Source organism: Pinus tabuliformis, chromosome 7 (assembly GCF_031772625.1).
Source record: "Pinus tabuliformis cultivar Carrire ecotype Pingquan chromosome 7, CPIR1, whole genome shotgun sequence".
In the NCBI taxonomy this organism is placed as follows: Eukaryota; Viridiplantae; Streptophyta; class Pinopsida; order Pinales; family Pinaceae; genus Pinus; species Pinus tabuliformis.
The window spans coordinates 716406147-716422434 of NC_142293.1; positions in this window are offsets into that span (position 1 = coordinate 716406147).

The window sequence follows — 16288 nt, forward strand, 5'->3', positions numbered from 1 at the left end:
TTTTGCAGGATCTCATTGTAGCTGGGCCAGCAAAAGAGCAAGGAGCTGGGAGCAAGTAGCAAAGAGAAGAGTTTGGATTCGAAATTAAGCGCAAGGCAATGGTTAGTGCATTTCTTCATTCTCTCTTGCTTTCATAAAGAAGTAAACCTTAAGTAGTTTTCTTTACAGTTGTTGCTGAGGTACTATCACCCTTAGAGTGGGATAGGGTCATCCGAGTCGAATACTTTTCCCTACAACAAACTGGCGACTCCGCTGGGGATCGTATCTGTTTGATTGTTTGTAGTATTTTGCTATTCATTTCCTGAACAAAAGAGTACCAAATCAAAAAGCTTTTGACTATATCAAAAGCGAAGTAGAGGGCAGCTACTCTAGCTCATTTCTGAGCATGTTCATGATTTGAAGAGCTGATCTACAAGGATCCTTGTAAGCTCTTAGTGATAGCTTTTCATCTTCCTTGTCATCCCTTAGTGTGTGCTTGACTGATAGCTTCTGATTTGAGCAAAAACTGTGAATTTTTGAGAAAATTGTGACCCGGAAACTGAGAAAACGCAACTTTCGTTTTCCAAAGCAGGTAGTACACAGGCTACCTGCTTTGCAACGCAGGTCCCGAAGGGGCTACCTGCGCTGAGAGCCAGAATGGCTGTGCAGCACCTGCGTTGGCCCAATTTTGCCTTGTGCATTTGGGGTTTCCTCCCTTTTTCTTGCCTGTTTTCACTATAGATTTTGCAGCCAGTTACCAGTCTTGTACCTGTTCTGAAACCAACCTTACTTGCCATCATTCCGCCTCTGTTATATAACGAAATTGTACTTGTTCTTTTGTATTTCTTACATCATTTACAATTTCCCATAACGAAAGTGAACTAGTCTTGCTTTGGCCTCTTAGATCTGAACCTGTGTTAGGCATTTTGCTGGTCTAAAGAGTTAGCTTGTTTGCTGTCCATAGCTGATTAGTCTTTTTACTTTCGTCATTATGGTTTGATTTCATGCATTTCCAGTGTTTAAACAAGTAAATCTTAAGGTGTCTTTTGATTTTGGACTAGCTTGTTTACTTTCGCTTGAAATCGAAATCAAAGTTATATAACAACTTTCTTTTTGTAATACATCAACATTAAGAAAGGGAAAAGAAAATACATGCATTGTGCATTTTGCATTTGACTGTTTGCATGCTGATTTAGGAAATTTTGCATTAGTGTGTGCTCTATGATCTGTGTGAAAAGATTTGCCTTTCTTCTCCTCAGTAGTTAAGATTTTCAAAGTTGAAAGATTGAAAAGTTTGCTTCTCATCTTAGACTGCATTCAGGAATTTGTTACATACATCTCGTGGTGATCCTTAAAGGCAAACTGCTAAACAAGATCAACATTAAAATAAATTCAATTTACATAACAACGCTTTGTAACATAACACAAACACATAGAGGTCTAGGTAGAGACGTGTTCTGGCGTCGTTAAACATAGTGACTGTCGATCTCTACGAAGGTTGGTGATTCCTCCTGAGAGTCGGTGGCACTAATATGGACTTGTGCTCCCACGTACCGTCGCGTATATATTGGGAGACCCCTATAGGAACAAAGCCTTTATCCATAGGAAGTCGTGTCGGCCGCCCTACTGATCGCGATGCAGTGAACACAGCATTCACGAAGATCGACCACCCGTACCGTAAAACGTATTCTGTGGTTTTGCGAAAAGTTTGGCACACCCTCTGCCTAGAACTCCAGAGTAGTTTCTTTTGGCCTTTTTCAAACTCTATAACTGAAAAAGTCCATCCGAGCATTTGTCACTTCGGGCTCGTTAAAACATCGAAGGAGACTAGAGTCATCTTTAGCTTTTTCTCGACTCTTAAAACATGAAAAAGCAAAGTTGTGTCTAAAGCGTCGTTAATAAAATTTATTTTAATCGGAACATAATCACCTGTTATTCCCACGTTGATCTTTCAGTTGAAAAGTATGGAGCCCACCAACCAAGGAAGTCACCTTGGTGGAAGTCCCAGTCCCTTCTCCTCTTGGGGAGATGTCGGTGCGCCCCATATGGCCACATTGTCACTTCCAGGATTGACAATTGGCCTACCTGTATGGCTCTTTTCAACTAATGTAGTTCAGACCACCACAAATCCTGAGCAGTCGAATCAACAGTCAGACCAGTCTAGAGCTGCCCACCAGCCTTCCACTTCTTACAATTCTTCCTCTGATCCTTCATCTTCACAAGGTAGAGCCGGCAGAAGTCAGCCTCCCATGGAGAAGAAGGAGAAGAAGAAGAAAGAAAAGAAGCAGAAGGAGCCTAAGGCGAAGGCGACTGGGGGCAAGCAAAAGACATCTGACAAAAATCCACACACTGCACCAACCGGGCCTAAATCGCCATGTGTCATTTGCGAAGGGACCCACTTCCACCGTGACTGTCCTTGTATTCCCCGGATACTAAGGGACTGGTCCCCCAGGTTGCACAATTCGGTAGCATCAACCTCTGATAGACATGTTGATTGCATTCCGTCAACTAGCGAGAGTGAAGGACAAAGAGGGAGACCAAGATCACCCTGCAGGCTGTGTGAAGGCGATCACGCCATCCACCGTTGTCCATTCTTAGATGAGGCGAAGAGAGTTTTGGAAGATCGTCCGGTTTCACCGTTACGACTTCCTCCTGGATGCCAAAAACTCGTGCCAAGTCCCTCGATAGTTGAAAATCCAGCTGGCCCGATCAAGTGGTCAGCTGAAGTGTCGGTCATTGAGAATGAACCTACTGAATCTAGACCAGATGAAAGTCTAAAGGTCGAAACGGCAGTTGACCCGGTTCTTCCTTCAGAGGTTTCATCCTCAAATGACACCGTCGTTGAAGATTCATCTTCAAATGACACCCTCACTGAAGAGAACAAGGATGACACCATCCAGATTCTTTTCATCAACACAGACTCTGATGAGCATCAGGGCAATGCGCCCATTCCTTTATCGCAGGAAGGAACATCGTCAGGGTTGTATCCGGCCGTGTATTCGGTCCCACCACCAAGCAACCTAGTTATATCCTTTGATTGGAATCAACTAGGCAGACCCCGGTTACCAGCCAGTATCCCATTCAGAATCATCGTCCAAATCTACAGAATGGTGATGGCTGGAACTATCATTGATGAAGGGGCATCTGTGAGGATCCTTTCCTCTATTGCTTGGAAAGCACTGGGTTCCCCGGCGCTTTTACCTGAGATGAGAAATCTATCAGGTTTTGATAAAGGAACCAGTCGCCCGTTAGGGATTCTCCCCAATGTTCCCATTACATTGAGGGGGAAGACAGTTCATATGAACGTCATGGTCGTCCAGGGACCCTTGGTTTATAACTTACTCCTTGGACGAGACTATATATATTGCATGGAGGCGATAGTGTCCTCACTCTTTAGAGTTATGTGTTTTCCGCACGAAGGAAGAATGGTCAAGCTCGTAGACCAACTTTCATTTCCAGGATCACGCATCGCAAATAGTCAAATACCATCCCTTAACGGTTTATTCACTCAAGGAATGCCTCCACCCCTGGTTCTACTTCCCGATGAATGCGAGTGATTCGGAAAGATGTAACTGGGACCCAGGGGGCATGCACCCTGGCCTGCCTTGGGCAGAGGAAACCTTGGGTATAAAGTTAATTTCCGCAGAAGAATGGGACTAGTCCGTACCCCGTCCGAAAGAAGGAAGAGAGGGTTGTTCTAGGATAAAGTTCTTTTGTCAAAGTTATGTGAGTGAGATAATCAGCTTCTCGCTCCCTTTGTCTAAAAAGTAGGCTCTCCTGAGGGAGGAGATCCATTTTGGCGGCAAGTAGCCACCATCTTTGAAGGCAAGCCTCACCCATTAAAACATATGTTTTGAAGGATAAGTAGGGGCAGCCTCCAAAGAAAGAGATGAAGTTGCTGCAACAAGTAGTCACCATCCTTAGCAACCTAATGATAGACATCGCCGGGAAAAAGAGTTTAGTTTGCGGCAGCGAACAGAACCATTTTTCGGATAGTAAGAAAGAGGCAGCGCCTTGAAATTATACTTTATACCTGGGGGCATGCGAACCTTTTGGAGTGCAAGCACGGGACGACGATTTTTTTTTTTTTTAATTTTTAGGTCCTCCCTTTAAAACTGTAGGTCTAACCCTTTAAACTCGTAGGATTAGCCGTTTCCAGCTTGCACAAAGAAAGGATGTGGGGCAAAAGTTAAAACTTGCCAAATAGGAGCATAGCTTCGTGAGATAAAGCTCCTTAAAAAATAGCTATCTCACCTGAGGCGTTTCTTGTGTTATGACTGGTATAATCGAGCAGTTTTAGCACACAGTTCATGCTCGTTAAAAAATAAACGCAAGATCCGAGCAGATTTAGCACATAGTTCATGCTCGTTAAAAAATAAACATAAGTTGTGAGCAATCTTCCCCTAGAGTTCAAGCTCACCCAGAAAAATGAACTGGTAAATAACCTTGGTAAATGTAACCTTTGACAGCCATATTAAAGCCCTTGGTCGTGTTCTTGCAGTCTCACCTCCATCCGTTCATTTGGCCAATCGTTCATCTCCATATGTTTGTTTACCCATTTTGAGGAACAGCTGCGAAGAGTGATTTCACTTAGCCATCCTTGTGACACTGCCGTGATTGGAAAATTCCAACCTGTACCTGGAATCTGCTACTATCCCTGTTTATCACTCATTCCTCAAAAGACGAGTCTTCTTTGAGCTCTTTTCACTGACTCGTAAAATATGAAAGGTTTGCCGAGTTTTGGCCTTCCAGCTCGTTAAAGCGACCGGAAAGCTATCCCTCCTCTAGATTTTAATCTTTTTGGACCTGAGGGATTATTGCACAAAAAGATCGAGCGCTTGTTTTGTTCGGCTCGTTAAAGCAATCGAAAATTCATCCCTTCTGTATTGTTTTATACTTTTTCGGACTTAAGGGATTAGATGACGAAAAAGGAATTCTGGAGTTGACTTTATGTACCTTTTCAGACTCTCTAAAAATGAAAAGGACCAAGTTATCCTTGTCGTTAGACTCGTTAAATTCATTAAATAGCGACAAACTTGTCTTTAGACGAGAACGAGTTTCCCTATCGCTAGGCTCGTTAAAACATAGCGATAGGCTTGCCCGAAGGGCAGGTTATAGAACAAGCATATGTTATCCTCCTCAAGCTTGATAAAAATAAAGAGGTACTGGTCAGCAATGACTGGGGAAAAATTGGGAGAACCTCACAGCTTTAATGGTAGCAAGTCGCTCTTGAACATGACACTTTGTCCTCTGTATCACATCGGGTTGGGTTGTTTCATTCACCGGTCTCATCACCATGGTCCTCGCCACACCATCCACATTTGGGGTAATGCTACCAATCCATCACATCAGTGTCGTTATATGTTCAAGAGATGTTGTTCTGCAAAGAGTCAACCGTGTCCCATCCACTGCCATACATTGTCCTTCATCCATTTCATGACCGCCACCCTGAATCATACATCACAGTTTGTTTTTCACCTCATCACAATCACTAGCTCCGTTCCGTGTCACTGATGTGGGATTCATTAAGGCCCTCCTTCGATGGATCGCTCCTTGTCGACATCAGCTCATTATCCAAGGAGTTGATCTAGGAACAACCCCTTCAGTACTTTGAAGCTTGCATGCCTCAATGGCAAGTTTCTCACTTCCGGCGACAGGTATACATCAATGACCTTCGACCAGAAGATTTTGCATGGTGGTCGACGCCAAGTCCTTTATTCCCACCATGTGAATTGTACTGCTGTACCTTGAGGGTCATCATCCTTATCGGTGATTCCTCTCGCGCTTGTTAATGGTTTACATCATTGACCGGTAATCAAGCGATGTCTTTCCATGTTCGACTTCAAGAAATTCTCACATGGATCGACTTGTACATCGAGTGAAGATTGGAAGAGATTGAAGACCCCGAATATAGTTTCATCCATCCGGGCTGCGATATATATTCAGTATATAAAGACATTTGATATGTACATCATTGCAGCAGATGATCATCCTTCTCAAAGGATGATAATTTCAGCAGAGAATTATCAGTCTATCATCAGACGATCGTCTGTGCTATGTACCAAAATGAATTTATAAAGCTGAGCATGGGAATGCCCGCCTCAGCTAGATCATGAAAAAGAATGAAAAATAATGTATTGTATTGTATCTTATTACAGGACACCTCTCAGCAGATTGAATGAACTTCGGATCCTCCTAATAAAGCATTTCACCCGATAAACGACCTCATACTTTAGGGGGCATCTGTTATAGACAATTTTGTGCCTTGTAGCATCAGGCATGAATTGTCAATAATCCAAGGGATCCAAAGTCCCTAAACATGATGTTCCTACCCCTAGAGGAACAAGGTCAGCAAACCAACAGCTCTCAGATCAGTTCTCCACCTGAAAACACTCAAAAACAAGCAATCCTGAAATCAAAGCAGGTGCTCCACTAGGCTTCTGCGCTGAAACTCAACTCCTCCATGGTGTACCTGCGTTGCAAAGCAGGTAGAACAAAGGCCACCTGCGCTGAGCGAGATGGGACAAGTGGCACACTGAGTCATTGCTCTGGAATCTTCCAAAAATGACACTTGGATCAGGGATTTCGCCTTGTGATGAGTCAGAGGCTCTGTTTCTCCAAGTGGAAGAAAGGTTCTCCAAGTGGACTCAAGAACTGAAGATCAACTGAAGAGAGAAAGGACACAAGGCAGCTACACATCAGTTGCAAGCTGACTCATCCTTTCTCAATTCATCTATATATTGAGCTCTCTCCTATGAGCTCAGGAGGCTGGAATTTTGTGCAAAGTAATGATATGCTGTTGGTTTCACTATAGAACTATTGGGTGATTTCTTGAAGGAGGTGAAGAGGAGAATTCTTTCTGCTGGGAGGTGTTGCTGGATTGGGGCCTTCAATGGTTGTAACACTCTCAGAACTTTACTTCTTCCATTAATAAAAGCTATTGAGGTTCTTCTATATGCACTTGTTTCAATGATGTATTGTGATAATTGTATATTTGATTTATGCTAATCCTTGAATCAGTTATGATTGCATGCTTCTTGTAGTTTCCTTCTTTGTTATTTTGCAGGATCTCATTGTAGCTGGGCCAGCAAAAGAGCAAGGAGCTGGGAGCAAGTAGCAAAGAGAAGAGTTTGGATTCGACATTAAGCGCAAGGCAACGGTTAGTGAATTTCTTCATTCTCTCTTGCTTTCATAAAGAAGTAAACCTTAAGTAGTTTTCTTTACAGTTGTTGCTGAGGTACTATCACCCTTAGAGTGGGATAGGGTCATCCGAGTCGGATACTTTTCCCTACAACACCCACCTCTTGGATAAATACCTTGCTATGGGAGCCTAGTTTTTTGGTAGTAGGATGGACTAGTGATGGATGATGTCAATGAGTGTCAGAGAGATAGTTGCAATGGCTAGGAGTGCCAGAGACTAAACAACGTAGAGCATATTTGGTAGCAGTGCAAATGGCATAGAGCAGAGGCCAACAACATCGCAAAAGATTCAGAGGGTCAACACAGAGACTAGCAGCAGTCAGGCTCCAACATTCACATGGTATCATATTGAACACAATTGGTTCAATAATTTGGGATTTTTTTGCATTGTTGATGCAGTAGAAAGATTACTTTGCAATGCAGGGGCAGTTGGCAGTGGCAGTGTCGGGGCAATTGGCAATGTCAACAGCAACACGGATGTAGAAATTCAGAGGTAGTTGTAGTACAAATGCACTGCTGAGAGTGGAAGTATCAACAACAATACAGTTGCAGCTGCAGCTGCAGCACAGTAGTTGGTGACAACATTAGCAGTGCAGAGGATGATGTTATGAATTCAAGGTGATGCTTCAGTGTGAGGCATTGCTAGAGATCATTCCTCGCTAAGAGGGAGTGTTGATTTCTGGTAACGTCGGATGTGATATGTCTCAAATTTTGCAGGGAGGCTTGGGCACATGTATTCCAAAGAACCCAGAAAGCATTTTGGAAATTCCACTTAGAGACAGTTTGATTAAAATAATTAATTATTTTTAATGGGTCCCCAAGTCTAAACTTAGGAAAATAAAATAATTAGTGGGTATTAATTTAAATGTGGGTGTAACTTTCGGAAGAATACGAGGATTAATTTAATTGTGGGTGTAGCTTCTAATCTGGGTCATTGAATGTCAAAAAGAACATTATCTAAAGAAGCGTGAGGGTCACTTGGAAAGAAATTGAGTGAGTTCAAAAGATTGAATTTCTAAAGCAGAGTAGCTACTGGAGAGAGATTCTAAGTGAGCTTTTGCAGTGAGGGGCAATGAGTATCCGGAAGAATAAAGTTTTCCTGGGCCAGAGATTACGAGGCAGAGAGAGGGTAGAATGACATCTAGAAATAGGCAGACGTTGGCCCACGCAGATCTGACGCAGTGGCAGTGCATGCCCTAGAGGGAGATCAAATTCCTATTGAGGAAATCGAGTTTCAGTAGCGAGGAGCCGAGGTGTGAGACCGATAAGTAGAGATTTAGATTTTATTGCCAGCAGAGGGTCTAGAGAAGGAGCAACATGATACCCACCAGGGGTGACGCGGGAAATGTGTGGGAGTGACGCAATTCTGCATAGAGGCTACGCAGAGGGTACGCAGAGGCTCCAATTCAGTGTGATCAGACATAGATTATCCCAGTGACAGGGTGAGAGCATTAATTTTCACCATTTGTTTTGTCCAGTTTCTCTCCATATCGTATTTCTAGTTGAGAATCCAAGAATTGTACTCATATTTACTACTGCATAATAATAAAACCCTCAGATTTGTTGCACTGGTTTTCCACATTTGGTCTTTCTGAGGACATTTTCCCAAAAATAATGGTGTTATTGTGTTGTATTTTCTTTATTGCTCAGTGTCTTGTTTCCACATATAAATTAATAAAGTGAAGGTTGCAGTGTATGAATTTCAATATTTGTCATAGGAAACTGCAAATAACTTGTTCATGTTAATCTAACAAGTAGAAGAAATATCATCAGTTGTTGTAGTAGGGATTCTGGTTTTGGAATTTTCACAAGTAGTGAATGAGACCCATGTCCTTCATTTCAAATTCCCTTGAGAGGTCTGATCACCTACTCTTCACTAGTTAAAAAAAAATCATCAACATATAAGACAATAATAAGCAATTTACCTTCTACCAAGATATAATATAGGTTTACATCTACTTCATTTTCGGTGAAGCCCAAACTAGTGAGATAGCTATCGATCCTGGTGTACCAAGCACAGGGTGATTGTTAGAGACCGTACAACGCTCGCTTGAGTAAGCACACATGAGACTACCGATCAAATGCCTCAAAACCTTTTGGGTTCTCGATGTACACCTCCTCCTTAATAACCATATTAAGGAATGTTGTTTTTACATCCATCTGTTGGATCTTCCACCCCATCCGTAAAACTAATGCAAGAATTGATCTAATGGATGAGTACCTTGCTACAAGAGCAAAGGTCTCTTCATAGTCATTTCCCTCAACTTGAGAGTACTCCCTGGCCACAAATTTTCTCTTATACTTCTCTATGCTTTCCTTTGCTGCATGATTAACATTGAAGATCCATCTCAAACCCACTATTGATTTATCTACTTGTCTTGAGACCATTTCCCAAACATTGTTCTTTACAATGGATTCATATTCCTCAACCAGTGCATCAAACCATATAGGTTTCTTTACTGCTTCCTTGAAACTGGATGGCTCCGTCTCTACAAGGTCACTCATTAGAGCCATGTAGTCAATATACCAATCAAGTGACCTTCTTTGCCTACGTAAATTTGAAGGAGCTTTCAAATTCTCCCTTGCATCCTGCACAATTTTATCAACTTCCCTGGTCCTTTTTCTGCCTGCTATGGATGTTTTAGCTTGAGTGGATGTCTCCACTCTCTTCTCTTCAACTTTTTCCTCCTCCACAACATCCTCATGCTCCTCCTTTGGAGCTAAAAGCCCCTCTCTAGTGGGATCCAAAGCTCCCTCTCAAGAGAGCACCCCATTGCTTTCTCCCATAAAATTTTACATCCCTTCACACAACTACCATCCTGAGGGATGGAAAGTACACACGGTAGTTGTGGGGAGTTTTTGTTTAACCCTCAAATACCCCCAATTATTTTGTTAAATCAAGCTTCTTCCTTGATTCTTTGGATACATGGTTGATCAGGAGCTCAAAATTTGTCAAAATTTCAAAGTGTCATAATTTTGATAAACTTAGCTTCAGACTGAAGAGCTCGTCATTCTAAATCCAATGGTGCAAATGAAACTCAAATCCGAGCTCGTACGCGGAAGTTAGATATGGCCAAAGATTAGGGTTGACTTGATGACATGGCAGGAATGGGATGATGTGGAAAATGTCCTAGCCAATCGGGATGCGCCAAGTGGCAGCCCACCATTGGCCCTCGCAAATCACAAATCGCAGCAGTAGATAGGTCGGGTTAAAGAATCGGCCCCCGGCACAATGTAGGTTACGATGCGATGCAATCGTAATTACACATCGCAGATTAATGGTAATCAGCCCTCGGTTCAAGCATGTAGTTGCGATGCGATGCGATCGCATATCACAATCACAACGGTGATAAGAATTGGCCTCGACCCCGTCAAGCATTGGGTTGCGATGCGATATCGTCTGAAGTTGTGATGTAGTCTAATCTCAATCGCATATCGGAGAAATGGAGCAGAACAAGTATCGACAAGGCAAGGTTTGTGATGCGATGTGATCACATATCGCAATCGCAACGGCCATAGCTTATCGACCCCAGTCTGGGCGCGGATTAAGTCCCGATGCGATAATGCCAACAACGATGAGCGGGATGCTCTGGATGCGATATCTGTCTAGAGCTGTAGTTAATAATCCCATAGGGTCCATTATATTGCTAGTTCACATGTTTTCGTGCGCTAAGTCATGTGTTAAGGATTACTCCTAGCAAAGACTGATTACGATGGCCGAAAGACAGCGGAACCATAGCCTTAACCACCGGACCCTCCACTCCACATGCGATCACTCAACCTTAACTGCAAGATAGGCAGATTTGATGGCAAAATTGCCCTCGGCAGAACTGCTAGGTTGGATTGCAAATAATGAAATTAACTGGCAGTAAGCCAGATTTGGTGGAGGAATTTGTAGGGAGACTGAAAGAAGTCATAACTAAGGCAATTTTCAACCAAGTGGGATGAAAAAATAGGCTAGATAGTCATTTTTGGGCATTCTGGACTCATTGAAACAAGTTTCAGAGTCAAAGGAGCACTTCTGGATAGGCTTTTTACAAAGTGAAGCTTATGGGTGCCCTGGTCAACCAGAGTGTTGATTTAGTTTATGGAGGAGTTCCAAGATGGAGATAACCTTGTAGGGGTATTCCAGCCTCCATATGTTTTCTACAACAGCCATTACAACAATGTTGTAGTTGTATTTCTTCTTTGCTCTATATGTGTATGGAGAAAGAGACTTGTTTAAGTGATTCAAGTGGATTGTTGTACTTGTTTATGCTCTTGGAAGTTAGAGTATGGGGTCTTGATTTGAGAGCCCTTATCTTGCTGATTGTTTCATGACTAACTATAGGTTGTCATATGTTCAGAATGAGAATTCTTTGCAAAAGAATGTTCCCTTGAAGGGGAAACAAGCCACTCTTTTTGTCAGCACATTTATGTACTATTTATCTGAAGAATTGTGAGCATAATGAGAAGGGGTCAAGCCTTTAGAGCTGATCCAAGGAGATGTAGCCCAGGAGGGGTGAACTCCTTTATCAATGGCTGGTGTATTATTGTTTGATGCATGCTTCCATTGAGTGTTTTGGTTTCATGTTTTAAGTTTTCTTCATAAAACTATCTTAAACAAAAACACATAAAACTCATGCTTTTACTTGCTATTTTAGAGTATAACCTCAAGCACATTTTTATATTCTGATGAGGGGAATTAGCATAACATTACTAATTTGCCCCAATTCAGATCAAATTGATATTAGAGTTATGGTTTTTTCTTTTTGAAACGAGGAATTGTCTGTTGTTTACAAGTAAATGTGTTTTGAAGCTCATTGAGGAGAAGGTTTTGGAAAGGAGAGCAAGATTGTTTCAATCTCTACCACCAAGTGCCACCTCAAATTGTAGTAGAAGCTTCAAACAAAGCATGTCCCAAGGAGGAGATTCTGCAAGAATGTCAGAGGATGTGAAGGCTTTTAGAAAGGCTTTCTTAGACATGGCAAAAATGGTGAAAGTCCTTTATGAGAGAGGAATACCAATTTGCAAGGTGAAGGATTTCGACCTCCAAGAGGAGAATGTTCTCTAAGGGAAGAAGGTAACAAGAATGTTGATAAACCACCATCTCCTCCAAAATCTTCATGCCTTTCTACAACTATTATGTAAGATGCTAGCGTAGAAATTCCTTCAGAGAAGGCAGATGGACAAGTTTGTACCTTCTGTCTACATGATGTGGAAAATGAGGTTCAATCAACACCCAAGTTCGAGGAGCTCAAAGAAGAGAGCTGAAGAGTTCAAGAGGACACATCTTGAACTAAAAGGGAATTCGAAAGCATCTTCGTATGCATACGAAAGGATGCAGCAAATGGTAAGAATTTACATGCTTCTTCCTTATGCAAAAGTATTGATGTAAATTCATTTGTGGTCTTTGAAAAACACAGTAAAGGCAAGCATTAGATCCAAACTATTGACCAAGATGGATTACAAGGGAGGAGGCCTTGACACAAACTAGCAAGGCATTAAAAAGCCAATTACAACCAAACAGAGGCCTAAATACGAAGGCTTAGGCTATGTCACCAAAGAAGAATGGTCTTCTAGCAATGGTTGATGGGTCACATGTTCTTATTTCTGTAAGGGAGGACACGAGGAGGCAAGATTTTGGAGCCTGCACCCAAAACTGGTTCCTGTGTGTTTCCTCAAACGTAAGGAGGATTCGAAGGGGAAAATGTCTCCAAAGAGAGATGACATCGTCGAAGAAGAGGGGAAGCACAGTTCTTCTAGCCACGTGAGTTCCTCATGCAGGCAACGTAAACCAAAGAACAATAAACAAAGGTATAACAGGTCTATTAATTCAAATGCTGATAATTTGAATGTTTTCGAATCAAATTCTTTTCATGGTGGAAAACAAAATACAGATTTGAATAACGTGTTAAGAAAAATGTTTCCATGCACCTTTTTCCATTCATCTAACCATTGTGTAGATAAGTGCGATAAGAGGGAAGCAATCATCGAGAATATATCTATGTCTATTGGAATTGAGACTGAAAGGAGAAAATCCCATCCAAAGATAAAGGAAAGTGAGCTGAGAGGCACTCAAAATAATTTTTGTACTCACTGTAATATCAGTGGGCATTGGGTCGAGAAGTGTTGGAAATTGTTTCCAAATCTTCATCCTGGTAAGGGAAAGCAGATCATGCAAGCACCAAAAGAGGAAGCGAAAACAGGAAAAGTGGCATAAGATGCGATCATCCTTGAAGCAACTTTAGAAGAAGAGAAAGTTCAAATAGAGGGTTAATTCACCAGGTTGGGTAAGAAATGGGTGGGCTATTTGTCCAACCGAAGTCTGTAAGTTTGTGTTTTGCACTAGTTGCATATCCCCATAGTTGGGTAATTTGTAAAAGTGATGTTCATAAATAAATCACTTATATCAAATAGTGTTTTTCTTTAAGCATTACAATGGTAGTTTGGCTACTGATAGTCAATTTCAATCGAGAAATTTGGGAGTCAATTTCATTGCATTTTGTAAAAAGAATTTTAAGATTGTTGTATGAGTAGTTGCAGCACATTTAGTATGTTCCAAATATGTGTAGCACTCAAGTTATACGAGTATTCACTATGTGAATCTTGTTTTGGGTTGATTTGACAACGTATTTTAGGATCTTATCCTTGATAGGGATTTTGCAGATAATCTTCTTGGAATTCTTCTTGGGAAGGATGTTGTTGTGGATGACCATAGTGACATGGACAGGTTGAGAAGAACATAAGACTTGAATCTTTTGTTGCATAGCAAAACATTTAATTTGCAAGATATTGTACTACAGGTTTGCAGGGGATGCATGTGTCAGCTCATCGCCTATGCCTCCGAAGAACAAAGGTGAAGGAGAAGGAATGGTGACATGAAGGATACTTGCGGTGCAGACAAGTACAGAGAAGTTGTAGATTATTTAATACTTTTGGAGACCAAAAGATTTTTAGTGGGGAAGAGTGATCAAGAGCTCAAAATTTGTCAAAATTTCAAAGTGTAAGAATTTTGATAAACTTAGCTTCATAATGAATATCTCGTCATTCTGAATCCAATGGTGTGAACGACACTCAAATCCAAGCTCATATGCAGAAGTTAGAGTCAGGCAAAGCTCAGGGTTGACTTGATGACATGGCAGGATTGGGATGATGTGGAAAAGGTCCTAGACAATCGGGAGGTGCCAAGTGGCAGCCTGCCATTAGCTCTTGCAAATCACAAATCGCAACGGTAGAGATCTTGGGTTAAAGAATCGGCCCTTGGCACAGTGCAGGTTGCGATGTGATGCAATCGCAATCACACATCACAGATTAATGGTCATCGCCCCCCGATTCAAGCATGGAGTTGCGATGCGATGAAATCGCATATCATAATCACATCAACAAAAAGAATCAGCCCCGACCCTGACAAGGATTGGGTTGTGATGCGATATCGGCTAAAGTTGCGATGCAATCTAATCGCAATCACATATCGGTGAAATGGAACATAATAGGTATCGGCAACGCAAGGTTTGCGATGCGTTGCAAAACACATATCAAAATCACATCGGCCACAAGTTATTGGCCTCGATTCGGACCCAGATTAAATCCCAATGCGATAACGCCAATTATGATGGGCACGATGCTCTGAACATGATATCTGTCTAGATTTGCAATTAATAATCCCAGCAGGTCTGTTATATCACTAGTTCACATGTTTTCATGCATTAAGTCCTGTGTTAATGATTACTCCTAGTAAACACTGATTGTGATGGCCAATAGACAGTGAAACCGTAGCCTTAATCGTTGGACCCTCCACTCCGCATGTGATCACTCAGCCTTAACTGCGAGATAGGCAGATTTGATGGTGGAACACCGATTTCGGCAGAACTACTAGTTTAGACTGCGGATAATGAAATTAACTGGTAGTAAGCCAGATTTGGAGGAGGAAATTGTGGGGAGACTGGCAGAAGTCATAATTAAGGAAATTTTTGACCAAATGGGATGCAAAAAAAGGCTAGATAACCATTTTTGGGCATTCTAGACTCATTGGAACAGTTTTCAGAGTCAAAGGAGCACTTTTGGATAGGCTTTTTGTAAAATGAGATGGAGATAACCTTGTAGAGGTATTCCAACCTCCATATGTTTTTTGCAGTAACCATTACAGTAATGTTGTAACTATATTTCTTCTTTCCTCTATATGTGTATGTAGAAAGAGACTTGTTTAAGTGCTTCAAGTGGATTTTTATACTTGTTTATGCTCTTGGAAGTTAGAGTATGGGGTCTTGATTTGAGAGCCCTTAGCATGCTTATTGTTTCATGACTAACTGTAGGTTGTGATATGTTTAGAGTGAGAATTCTTTGCTGAAGAATGTTTCCTTGAAGGGGAAACAAGCCACTCTTTTTATCAGCACATTTATGTACTCTTTATCTGAAGAATTGTGAGCATAATGAGAAGGGGTCAAGCCTTTAGAGCTGATCCAAGGAGATGTAGCCCAGGATGGGTGAACTCCTTTATCAATGGTTGGTGTATTATTATTTGGTGCATGCTTCCATTGAGTGTTTTGGTTTCATGTTTTAAGTTTTCTTCATGAAACCATCTTAAACAAAACACATAAAATTCATGCTTTTACTTGCTATTTTAAAGTATAACCTCAAGCACATTTTTATATTCTGATGAGGGGAATTAGCATAGAATTACTAATCTGCCCCAATTCAGATCAATGGTAGTAAACAAAGGCTCCAAAAATCCTGAAGTGCGACACATCCGACTTTCTCCCTCAGAAAGCCTCCTCTGGTGTAACCATGCGTAGAATTTGATGAGGACTCCGGTTCTAAAATTAGATTGATGTGTTTTATGCTTTAGCCCACAAATGTGGAGGTAGGCCTTAGTCATGCAACATCGCTCTCACTGCTGCCACAATGCTATGGTTCTTTCTCTCAACCACCCCCATTTACTGTGGGTTGTGGGGTGTTGTCAACTCTCATCAAATGCCTTCTTTCACACATTTTTTTAAATCCTTTGCCATGTACTCACCTCCATTATCACTCCTGAGAGCCTTCACCTTCTTCCTAGTTTCTTTCTCAACTAGTGCCTTGAATTTCGTGATAAGTCATCAACAAAAATGACAAAATATTTGTGTCTAGC